This window comes from Lycium ferocissimum, chromosome 5, assembly GCF_029784015.1.
Source record: "Lycium ferocissimum isolate CSIRO_LF1 chromosome 5, AGI_CSIRO_Lferr_CH_V1, whole genome shotgun sequence".
Classification (NCBI taxonomy): Eukaryota; Viridiplantae; Streptophyta; class Magnoliopsida; order Solanales; family Solanaceae; genus Lycium; species Lycium ferocissimum.
This window is the reverse complement of record NC_081346.1, coordinates 51,894,483-51,906,427: the sequence shown is the minus strand read 5'-3', so window position 1 is coordinate 51,906,427 and position 11,945 is coordinate 51,894,483.

The window sequence follows — 11,945 nt, the reverse complement described above, 5'->3', positions numbered from 1 at the left end:
TGGCGCAGAACGCCACAAGAAAGGAGAACGCCCCAAAAAGAACCATAACTGAGGGGGAAGCCGAAGATTTCTGGCAGCGTATGCAACCAAAAGACTACTCCATCGTTGAGCATTTGAAGAAGACACCAAAGACAAATATCGGCATTTTCATTACTAACTAGCTTCCTATCACACAAGCAGGCCCTCACGAGGGTGTTAGACTATGCACACGTGCCAGCTGGTACACGGCAGTGAAGACTTAGCTGGGTTGGTAGCCCACATCATCGACTAACATAAAATCTACTTCTGCAAAGAAGAATTGCCAACAGAAGGAACCTCCCACAACAGAGCTCTTAACATCACCATGGAATACCGTGGTAAGGCAATAGGGAGAGTGCTTGTGGACAATGGATCAGGCCTCAATATCTGCCCCATCACTACATTAACACAACTCGGCTATGACATGAGCAAAATCCGCCAGAGTAGGACAAACGTCAGAGGATTTGATAGATCCCAAAGTGATTCCCTGGGAGAAGTAAACCTACGGATCCAAGTTGGGCCTGCCTCTTCCACGGCAGAATTCCAAGTCATGGCGATCACGACCAACTACAAGATGCTCTTGGAAGACCCTGGATACACTCTACGGGCGCAGTACCATCAACTCTACACCAAGCCATGAAATTCGAGTGGAAGGGACAGCAAATTATGGTCGCAGCTGAGAAGGATACCCAGAAGTATCCTTACAACATCATACATGTGATCGAGGGGAGTCCCCATAGATCAAACTTTCATGTGGTAGAATACATTGCGGCCACCCATGCAGAAGGGGAGGTCGATAAACCGATGCAAGCAGCCTACAAAATAATTGCCTCCACTATGCTAAGAAGTGGTTTTGAAATAGGAAAAGGCCTAGAAAGGTACCTTGAAGGGATAACAGAGCCTGTGCCAATCCCAAAAGAAAATTACCATTTCGGTCTATGGTATACTCATAGTGAGGACGAGCTCACAAAGTCTATCAAGAGAGAACCCAGAACGGGAACAGCAGAGCTATGATCGCATCAGAGCTATTTCTGCAATAGGCACGAATTAATGAACACATTAGAATGACCCTAAAAGGATTTCAAGCTCTACAGCACAATCTAGAATCAAGAAGGATAAGAAACACTTATAAATATCTTGGGGGTTTCTCAGTTGTGCAGGTGATCTGGCTGCACAAGAAAAACTCCACTAGACACAGCTCCACAAACACCGAAAACAATCTTAGGACGTATTTAAACCTAGGCTCTGATAACAAGCTTGTCACGCCCCAAAACCCACCTTAGACGTGACTGGCATCCGATGTCATGAACAACATTGGAAGAACCTAAAAGATGCACAATGACACTTGAACCCGCCAGGTTCAATAATCACCTCCAACAGTTTATAAAATAAATTTAAACAAGTCATGATGTAAGAATAAGATCAGCGGAAGTCTTTATAATTTAAATAATTCAACCAAAACATGATAGTGTGCCCGAAAGAGATAAACAACAACTCTTCTTCTACCCACATTCGAATGTATACTAAGGAGCTTCTAAGAATAAGGAATAAACGTCTAACTCATCGGGACGCAACCCGCAAACTAATATGAATAAATGGAATCAATAAATGAGGTGTCCCACGAACAAGCATATGGGCTCACCAAATCAACAGTATCAGCAAGTTCTCCTAAACATTTTTAATGTCACGAACCTGCTCTTCTTCGTTACCTAACATACCATGAAAAACAACAATGGTATGCCTGAGTACTTCGTACTCAGGCAATGCCTCGGGCACAACAAGTGATATGAAAATAAAGTGTAATAATATATAAAGAAATCAGTTTTGAGAATAGTGTGACACAATATGGAACCAGTTATTCAGCTTGTTTATCTCAATGAAAAACAACTATCAAAATAGGTTATAAAAACCTTGTCAAGTTCCAACCTCCAAATATGCCATTTAAGTTGATCATGATTATTAACAACAGTTCCATTAAAAGATAGGAATATCACAGTTGCCAATACAGGCCCAAAGATCAATCATAATGAAGGGATGGCCCTTGAGGTTCCCTAATCATAGCAGCGCATCACACCGGAATATGAAATTCAACGATAGCTATCCTTCCTCCCGAATAGCTAGGCATAATCACACCCCAGGTAGCGAACCCGAAAGTGGCCACTCTTCCTCCCGAATGGCTAGGCATTAATCACACTACGATCCATAGTGGCTACCCTTCCTCCCGAGTAGCTAGGCAAAACACAACAAACAGTTTTCATAGTATAGAAGCCAATTCATAATTCATTTGTAATGTAGTAACATCATCAATTGCCATTAAGGTTCATTATGCCATATTGAAAGAATAAGTCATTCCAATCAATGTTTTGAAAACGTTTAACTTCTTTATGAAAGATTTTCATGTCCTAATTCATCAATGAGAATATCATTACCAACCCTTAACCATCATTATTAAGCATATCTTATAGAGGAAAACGTTCATAATATCATATACATATATAGGGTTTGTTACAATCTAGGTTTAATGTGTGTTTGTCCCATCACACACATTAACTACCATTTAGACATGATTTAGAGTTCAAGAAACATTAAAAGATTACTTTTCTTTTCATTCATTAAAGAACCTTGAATGAAATTTATACTTCCAACAATAGTTTCAAAAAGTGATTTTCATTCAAAATAAGTTTTCAAAAGAGAGACATACATCCAAAACCCGCTTTCAAAAGAGAGATATACCTTAATTATGATTTACGTATCTTAACAATTCACCTTCTTAGCGAAGAACACTCAAAATCCTAGCTTGAGTCACTTTGAGAAGGATTACTTTGCAAACCCTAGGTTTTTGTTACAAGAATTATGTTAAGAATCATGGGTTTGATGCTAGGATGGATTAATAATGATAAAGATATTCTTACCTTTGAGTTGAAGACTTGGAGGAATAGTTTTCGTTCTTAGGGTTTTTCAGAAAGTGGAGGAGTGAATAAAATAACTGAACTATTTATAATTTTCGGGTGAAAAAATTGACGTTACGGCCCCATAACGCTTGTTACAGACTGTAACGTCTCACCGTAACGTGACCAAAATTTCCAAAATGTTTGGTGAAAAATGTTGACGTTACGGTATGGTGTTATGGTCTGTAACGCCTCACCGTAACGTGGACCAAATTTCCAGCAAAGATAGGCTTCAGTAAAAGAGGCAAAACATTTTGTACATAACTTTGCTTGGTCTGGGCGACCTACCGTTGGAAAGATATTTAAAAGATATACAACTTTCATCAAGGAGTTGTTTCCAAATTCTCAACACATTTGCACGAAAATAGCCCAAAAGACAGACCTACTGAAACTTAGGCAAGATTAAGAGCACGTAAGAACTTCACTAGTTTGTTTGACTTCAAAACAACTACCTTCCACCCGAATTCATCCCGAATGGATTCATATAGATAAACTATCATCTTAAACTAGATTTTTACACATTCACACCTAGTTCAAGTTTACGGGGTGTTACAAGAATGGGTAAGAAATAGCTACAAGCAACTGGCCATAATAGATGAAAAGAGAATGGTGGAAGTATGCCACAAACAACTGTATGGACAAAGAATGTCTCGAGCCTTCAACAAGCGGGTCAGAGCCCGACTCTTCCAAATTGGACAACTCGTGCTCAAGCGAGTCTTCTCCCACCAAGAAGAATACAAAGGAAAATTTGCGCCAAACTGGCAAGGGCCGTACATGGTCAGGAAAGTACTCTTAGGAGGAGTCGCAGTCCTAGCCGAGATGGATAGACAAGAGTGGCCCAAAGCTATCAATGCAGACACACTCAAGAGATACTATGTTTAGGATTCCATTTGCTTGTAACTCCATTATCATTTCCTTGTAATCGCACTTTTGTAATAGAAGAGGAAAAAAAAAAACAAATCATCTATGTAATGAACTACGCAATGACCTGAGTTCCCCACAGTGGGATACGTAGGCAGTCTATATCGAACACGGTAGCATTGCCAGTAAAAACCAAAACTCAATTACTTTCTTTTGAGCTACGTTCGACAAGAATTCCTGCTGCGACAAGATACGTAGGGGCTTTCGAGCTCGATCGTCATAAAAGAAAAACCCTAGAAATCCTTAGGAAACCTCAGAGACAACAAAGCAGGAGAAGTCAACAAGATCAAGCTACAAAGGTCGGCACAAGAATCCGCCAGTATCATCCCTACACTGGGGCAGAATTTTTGAGGAAACCTCAAAATTCCTACCAAAAATCTACAAAGAAGAGGGCAGGACGAAGCCATACACTGGGGCAGAATTTTTGAGAAACCTCAAAAATTCCTGCATGACAAGACAATACAAGAGTCGATCAGAGCAAGACATAAAACTGGGGCAGAATTTTTGAGAAAGATCCCAAAAATTCCACCAGTTCAGAACGCAGCAAGCGCATCTCCGGGAAGAATCGGAACACCTCGTTCAAATAAAACGCACGTCATGACACATAACAAAATAAAAATTTTCTAAAAGGGAAAACAACGCGCGTTTTACAAACTTTACTTTAAATTTTAAAAATTAGTATAAGTCCATCCCAAAAAACATCTCTCAGAATACCTAGCTCAAGAGGGTTCAAAAGGGCATCAAGAGGAGATGCCAAACGAGACGACAACGACGCTGATTGGCCTCTTAGGAAACTCACAATTTTCTATGGATGCAAGTTTTTTACAAGACAGCAGGCACCGGCTTCCTCACAGCAAAGGTGAAAAGGCAAACTCAGCCAGGCGGCAGAGTACCAGGAGGTCACAACAGAGAATGAGTGATAAGACACATCTGAATACGAGGGTCACAAAACAAATGGACAAAAGCATATCCGACCACGAGGGTCATGAAAAGAATGAACGACAAAGACACAGCTGACCAAAGGGTCATGCAAAGGAGGAATGAGCATAAAGACAAATCTGAGCAAAAAGGGTCACACAAATAGCAAATGACAAAGACATATCAGGCCAAAAGGGACCACAATGAATGAGCACAAGGATACGTATGACCAAAAGGTTCATGATAAGGACGAAAGGGCATATCTGACCATAAGGGTCAACAGGCAATACGATGGATGAAAGAAAGATCATCTAGCCACAAGGGCCATATCTGTCATCTGCATGCCGAAAGGGCCATTCATTTGTTTAATTTGCCGAGAGGGCCAGTTATACAAAACTGCCGAGAGGGCCATTTATACAAATTGCCGAGAGGGTCATTCATACAAGTTGCCGAGAGGGTCATTCATACAAACTGCCGAGAGGGCCATTCATACAAGTTGCCGAGAGAGCTATTCATACAAATTGCCGAGAAGGCCATTTATACAAACACAACGAGAGGCCATTCATACAAAACTGCCGAGAGGGCCATTAATACAAAACTGTCGAGAGGGCCATTCATACAAACTGCCGAGAGGACCATTCATACAAAACTGCCGAGAGAGCCATTCATCTAAAATTCCACGAAGAATATCTGCAATATTGTCAGGTCTAGGAAACAGGCGCACAGCCGCCAGAAAGAGGCCGGCTTGCTAAACCATATTCAGACAAAATGCGAAGCAAACGTGGAATTTTTTCTTACGTAGTCGGTCAAGATAGGGTGCCCATGAGAGCCAAGCTCTCTGGCCAGGATTTGGAAGCCATCCGATCTCAGACTCAGCCACAATTTTGGCCGTTTTACCTTTTTACTAAAAAATCGCGACTGGTCGGATACACACTGGGAAGTCTGAAGGTATTCCCGCATAAAGGATATACTCTTGTCCAGCGAGTTGAACTACATGTGACCTGATTCCGAGAGACCACGAATATGTAGGCAGATTCAAGACCAGAGGGTCAGTCACATTCTAACTACCGTCCAGAGAAACTCCAATCACAACACTGGAAATCTCAGGACTTTCCTTTCAAATCACTTAAAGTCCTTAGTGAGTCGAACTACAAGTGGCCTGAATTCTCGTACAACCCGAGATATGTAGGAAACCCAGAAACCAGGGTCCGGCCATATGTATTTGAAAATTGCGTGGAAAGTCGGGGCAATTGTTGACATCTAATTTTTCACCTTCCTGTAATTTATTTTAATTAATCAGAGTCATTGGATGATAAACAAAGTGAATCATGCATTTTTAGAGGTCAGAATAATTTTATAAAATTATTTAGGTAAATATTTTACCATTCTTATTGGGTAAAATAATTTCAATAATATTATAAATCATTTAGGAATTAATGGGTACATTTTGTGACAATTATGAGCTATTTGCTAAATTTAACCAAAAAGGAAAAGCTATTTAAATAATTTTTTGATTGATTAAATTGTCAAAACTCAAATTAGCAAATATTTTACTCCCTTTAATCCAAGGAATTTGATTAATTAAAAGAATCAACCATTTTACCCTTCAATCCTAATTCTGTATAATTAATATGCATTGGCATAATTTGGTAGAATTAATCATAATTGTTTCTAGTATTTAATCATGATAATTAGTTGATTAGTCAATCATGGTCATTATTGAAAATTGACTTTTAATTGTTTAATTATTTTTGTTATGGCCGCAATTAAATTAATCAATTCATGGTTTAAGGAAATTGGCGTCATTTTTGTAAAATTAGCCTCTTAATGGCCTTGATTGAAATAACCAAATTCATTGGCTCAAATTAATTAAGGTCATTAGTGTAATTTAATTTTAAATTAGCTAATTAGGCCAAATATGGCCATAATTGAAATAATCAATCAGATTAAAATCAATTAAGGCCATATTCGCAAAATTAAGCCCATTTACACAATTGGCTGCTTTTTAAACTATTTAATAGGTAATGTCCTAATTTGATTACAATTGAAATATTATGATCAATAATCGATATTTTAGTTTTGCCCGTTTATTAAATTACCCACTTTACCCTTTATATGATATATACACTAGATATACATACATATATACACCATATATGTATATGAAGGGGGCCTTCCGATTTCTCTTTTAAACATAGACCGAGCCCAGTCCAAAGAGACCATGACTGGGCCTAAATGTACATCAGCTAAAGGGGGTAACACCCCCTTTACATTTTATTTTATACCAAACACACTTCTACGCCTTTTCCTCTTCCTCCTTACCTAAACCCTAGCAGCCGCTGTTGACACCTAATTTTCACCTCATAAAATGCATATTTTAATTTTCAAATTTTTCGAGTCCAAGACGGAGTAAGAATGCCCTTAAAAAATCAAAAATCTAAAAATCCCGAGAAAATTGCAAAAATTGACGTTTAATTATTAGTCCCATAAAAAATAACAATTACAAGAAATTACGAGTTATTTGCTTTTGCAACCGTAATTTGAAAAGATGAGATATATCCCGCTCCGTCTAACTTGAAAAATTGGTAATTAAAAATGACGTCTAAGTTACGGCTCATTTTGACCGCGTTTTTCACATTCTTGAATATCCTCCAGAACTTTGTCAATATTAGGCTTGTTTTAAAGCTAATATCTTGAATCTGCGAGTTTTAAATTTTTATTAGCCTAAATAATTATCTTACTTAGTGATACGCATACTTATAATATATAGTCTTTAATTGTTTTAAAATTGGGGGGGGGGGGTTAAATTAAATAGTTTTAAAACTTCGTGGGGTGGGGATGTTAAAATAAGGGGGGATGGAATTTTATTAAAAATAACTTCCAACACCCCCTCCCTCCTCTTCCCGCCATTTCCTTTCCCCGACCTTCTCCACTTCTCTTTCAGGCGATACGGTGGCATGGTTTCGAACCACCTCTGGTGGTGTTTCACGGCAAATTTTTGGTCAATTTTAACCCAAATTAAGAGGGTTTTTATGTCCTCTCATGTGTTCTTGTGATTACCAGGTTTTATTTCATTTTATTTAGCTATTTACAGTCGTTGAGCTGTGTTTTGTGGATGTTACTCGGGTCTAACCACGCATGATTGTTGCCATGGGCGGGACCTTGAGTCCCTAGCCATCTTGTATGCCACATGCCCTTATGTGGGAAAACCTAGGGAAATTTCCACAAAATTACCAAGGGTTGTGTTCGAATTTGGGGGATTTTATCTTATTGGTACAATCCTGGTACAATTGCACCATTGGAATTGTACCACAAGATATTGTGTGCTGGCAAGCGTACTATTCCTTGTATTATCTGACTGTTGTGAATTTTATTGGATTTTAGGATACAAGTTTGTTAGTTTTTCATTTTGTCCTATCTAATTTTATTTTAAATTGGGAATAGGGTACAAATATGGGGAATTTGGGGGGAAAAGTTGGGGCCAGGTGTCCTTCTATTTTAGTCCTAGAATTCCTACAGATTTGGGGGTTATAAATAGGAGGGGGGTGAACGAAGAGGGGAAGATTTTTTAATTCCCTAAAAAAAGATTGTTTCATATACAATACAGTTTATATATATATATATATATCCTCAAGTTAGTATTAGTAAAAAAAAACCTAGTTAAGGGGTCCATACTTGTCGCAATTGTTCATTGGTCTTCACCTCAAGTGCTTTCTTCAATGAGTCCAAGTCTGCCTTCGCGGATAAGAAATCAAGGACTTGTCGGTAGATCATCTAGCTCACGCTCTAGTCTTTCATTGATCTTTTCTGCCAGGTGTCCTTCTATTTTAGTCCTAGAATTCCTACAGATTTGGGGGATATAAATAGGATAGGGGTGAACGAAGAGGGGAAGATTTTTGAATTCCCTAAAAAAAGCTTGTTTCATATACTATACAGTTTATGTATATATATATAGATCTTTTTTGCCAGGTGTCCTTCTATTTTAGTCCTAGAATTCCTACAGATTTGGGGGATACAAATAGGAGACGGGTGAACGAAGAGGGGAAGATTTTTGAATTCCCTAAAAAAAAGCTTGTTTCATATAATATACGATATATATATATATATATATATATATATATATATATATATATATATACACACCAAGAAAAATCGTAGCCGTTTCAACGAATCTTTCAGTCTTTTGTCTCATGATGACTATTTCTTCCACTATTTTTGTCTGAATATTTTGCTTTTCACACATACACACACACACACACACACATATATATTTATATATATATATATATATATATATATATATATATATTTTTTTTTTTTACGTGTCTAAATTATGTAGTGCAATAGAATCAAAACTCATTCCCGAATCGTAGTCGTTTGGGTCTTGTGAATCTTGAAATGCACTGTTCTGAAAATTTACCATATCTCTTTCTTCCGAACTATGGTGGTGACATCCTTGGACTTAGAGATAATTCTGGACTAGGGTTCTTGATTACATGCTTGTCTTGTTCTGCTTTTGTTTGGAAAAATCTTTCCAAAGTCTCTTTAACTACACTTTCTATGTTGTCATTTTTTTTCATTCTTGAAAACTGTCCTATGTTGTATAAAGTCTTTGGATTTAATAGTTTTAATTGATTTTGTTGAAAGATCTGTATGTCTCGGTCCACATCTATTACCTCAATTAATCATTGGTTGTTTTCTCTCTGTGTTCTTCTACTTAAAATTCTTGATAAAAAATTATTACCTATTCTATTTTCTCAAAAACTTACTCTTGGTCTTGCTTGCCTTTCTCGTTTCTCCTTCGTTTCTTGATCTAATTGGAAGAAAAGTCCATTTTTGTGCTTTTCTAGTTATTTTGACTTTTTCTTTTGAGGTGTTATTTCTACCTTTTTTAATTGGTCTATTAATTCTTCCACTTCTTTAGCGGGCTCTTTATTTTTCTCTTTTTGTTCACTTAACAATAGAACGCGCTCACTTATTACTTCTAACTTTGGCACTATTATTTCGATTTTCTTTATTATTTCTAAGATTAATGAAATTATCGTAATATTTTGTTGTAGTGTTATTTGATCTGATTTAGCGTTAGGTATATAATCTTTATAGTCTGCTGGTAAAGGTATAGACTTTTCTATTAATTTTGAGGCTTCGTGTTGAGCTAAGGTCAGTTTACTCATGAAAGAGTGATTTCTTTTAGTTTTTCTACTGTCTTTTTTAATTCCTTAATATCACTAGTTAAAACTTGTATCTGTTGCGTTATTTTAGAGACTATTTGAAGTATTACCAGAATATGTAATAGACAAATAACAGACTTGTTTAGTAGACAATTTATGGATATCGCATAACAAAAAAGACGCTGGTCATTTTGTAGCCACTCTAAATGCACTTTGTCAGTATTTTACACACAAAAATCTAGATAAGAAATTTAAATTTTATGTTGTAGTCCATGGTAGAACTAATGGTATTTTTCAAACCTGGATAGAAGTTGTAGATTTTATCAAAGATATAAGAAGACCTCTTTTTAAAGGCTTTAATGATTTCACCGAGGCATTAGACTATGCTTTAGAGGAGTATTGGGACCAAACTATTATATTTCTCCGTAATTTCTCGGACAAAATCCGGATAGAACCCCTCGGTACAATATACAAAAAAGACACGGATAAGGTGATTTTTTGCGATCAACGCTCTACTATGATCGAGACCGTTAGAAGACTTAACCCGGCGAGAAAGAGACACTCATCCAAGAAAAAATGAAACTCTTGGAACAAGCAAGGCCCACATTAGAACAAAGACTACAAGCGCTAAGTTTGAATTAGTACAATCCTGAGTTCTCCATCTCGGACAAAAATGGATGAGACGGGTGTGCATTCCCCAATGAATGCAAATAGATCCTTTACCGTATCGGATAAAGATACGGCTAGTCCGGTTCAAACGGTAGCGGTAAAGACTCATCAAATTCGTTAATGGCTGTCACTTTGCCAAAAGTGAAGATGAGGGATGTTCATCTCTCCGGACAAGACGAAGACTACCAAAGACACCGACGCAAGGAGCTACTTCTACTAAGAAAAGCATACTTGCAAAAAGAAAAAAATGACAACATAGAAAGTGTAGTTAAAGAGACTTTGGAAAGATTTTTTCAAACAAAAGCAGAACAAGACAAGCATGTAATCAAGAACCCTAGTCCAGAATTATCTCCAAGTCCAAGGATGTCGGGTTAGACTTTATGTTACATAACAATGGAAGTTGCATGATTACAAGAGATGGAGTAATTTTTCTAAAAAATATTACTCATACACCAGTACAAGCTCATAAAACTTAAACTAGAATCAGACATAAGAAGATCTCTACTCCAGACCAAATAAACCTACAAAACAAAGAAAAGAGTTGTTGTAAGGATTGTCAAGACAACAATACATGCTGTAAAAGCAAAAGAGAAATAAAAAATTTAATTCTAGAAGAAGAAGAAATACTAGACGACGATAATCTAATAGAAAAAAATTATACTTTAATAGATATAGAAACAGAATTATATAATTTCAAAACAGGAATAGAAAAAATAGGAGTAATACAAAATCAAAGAGATTTAGATAACATAATAAAAATACATGATGAAATAGAAATAATAGGAGAAAAATCTTTAAAACACTTGGAAAATAATAAAATTGTATGTAGATTAAACATAATAAACCCAAAATATATAATAAAAACAGCCTCAATAGAAGCAACTAACCAAGACGTAGAAGACTTTAAAGTACAAATAAAAGAATTGTTAGATTTAGGAGTAATAAGAAGATCTACTTCTAAACATAGATGCACGCATTTATGGTAAGAAATCATAGTGAGATAGTAAGAGGAAAAGCTAGAATGGTAATAAATTACAAAAGAGTTAATGATAACACCAGAACAGATGGATATAAGTTACCAGACAAAACAGAGCTAATAAATGGAACTAAAGTTACTACTATAAATCTAATAAATCCAAAAGCTTTAAGACAAATAAAAAATACGGGAAGGACGCTAATGCATATGGGATTAATAGTAATAGGATTAAAAGGATTAACTAGAAAAAATTTAGGAACTAAAGACAACCCAAATAGTCTCTAAAATAACGCAACAGATACAAGTTTTAACTAGTGATATTAA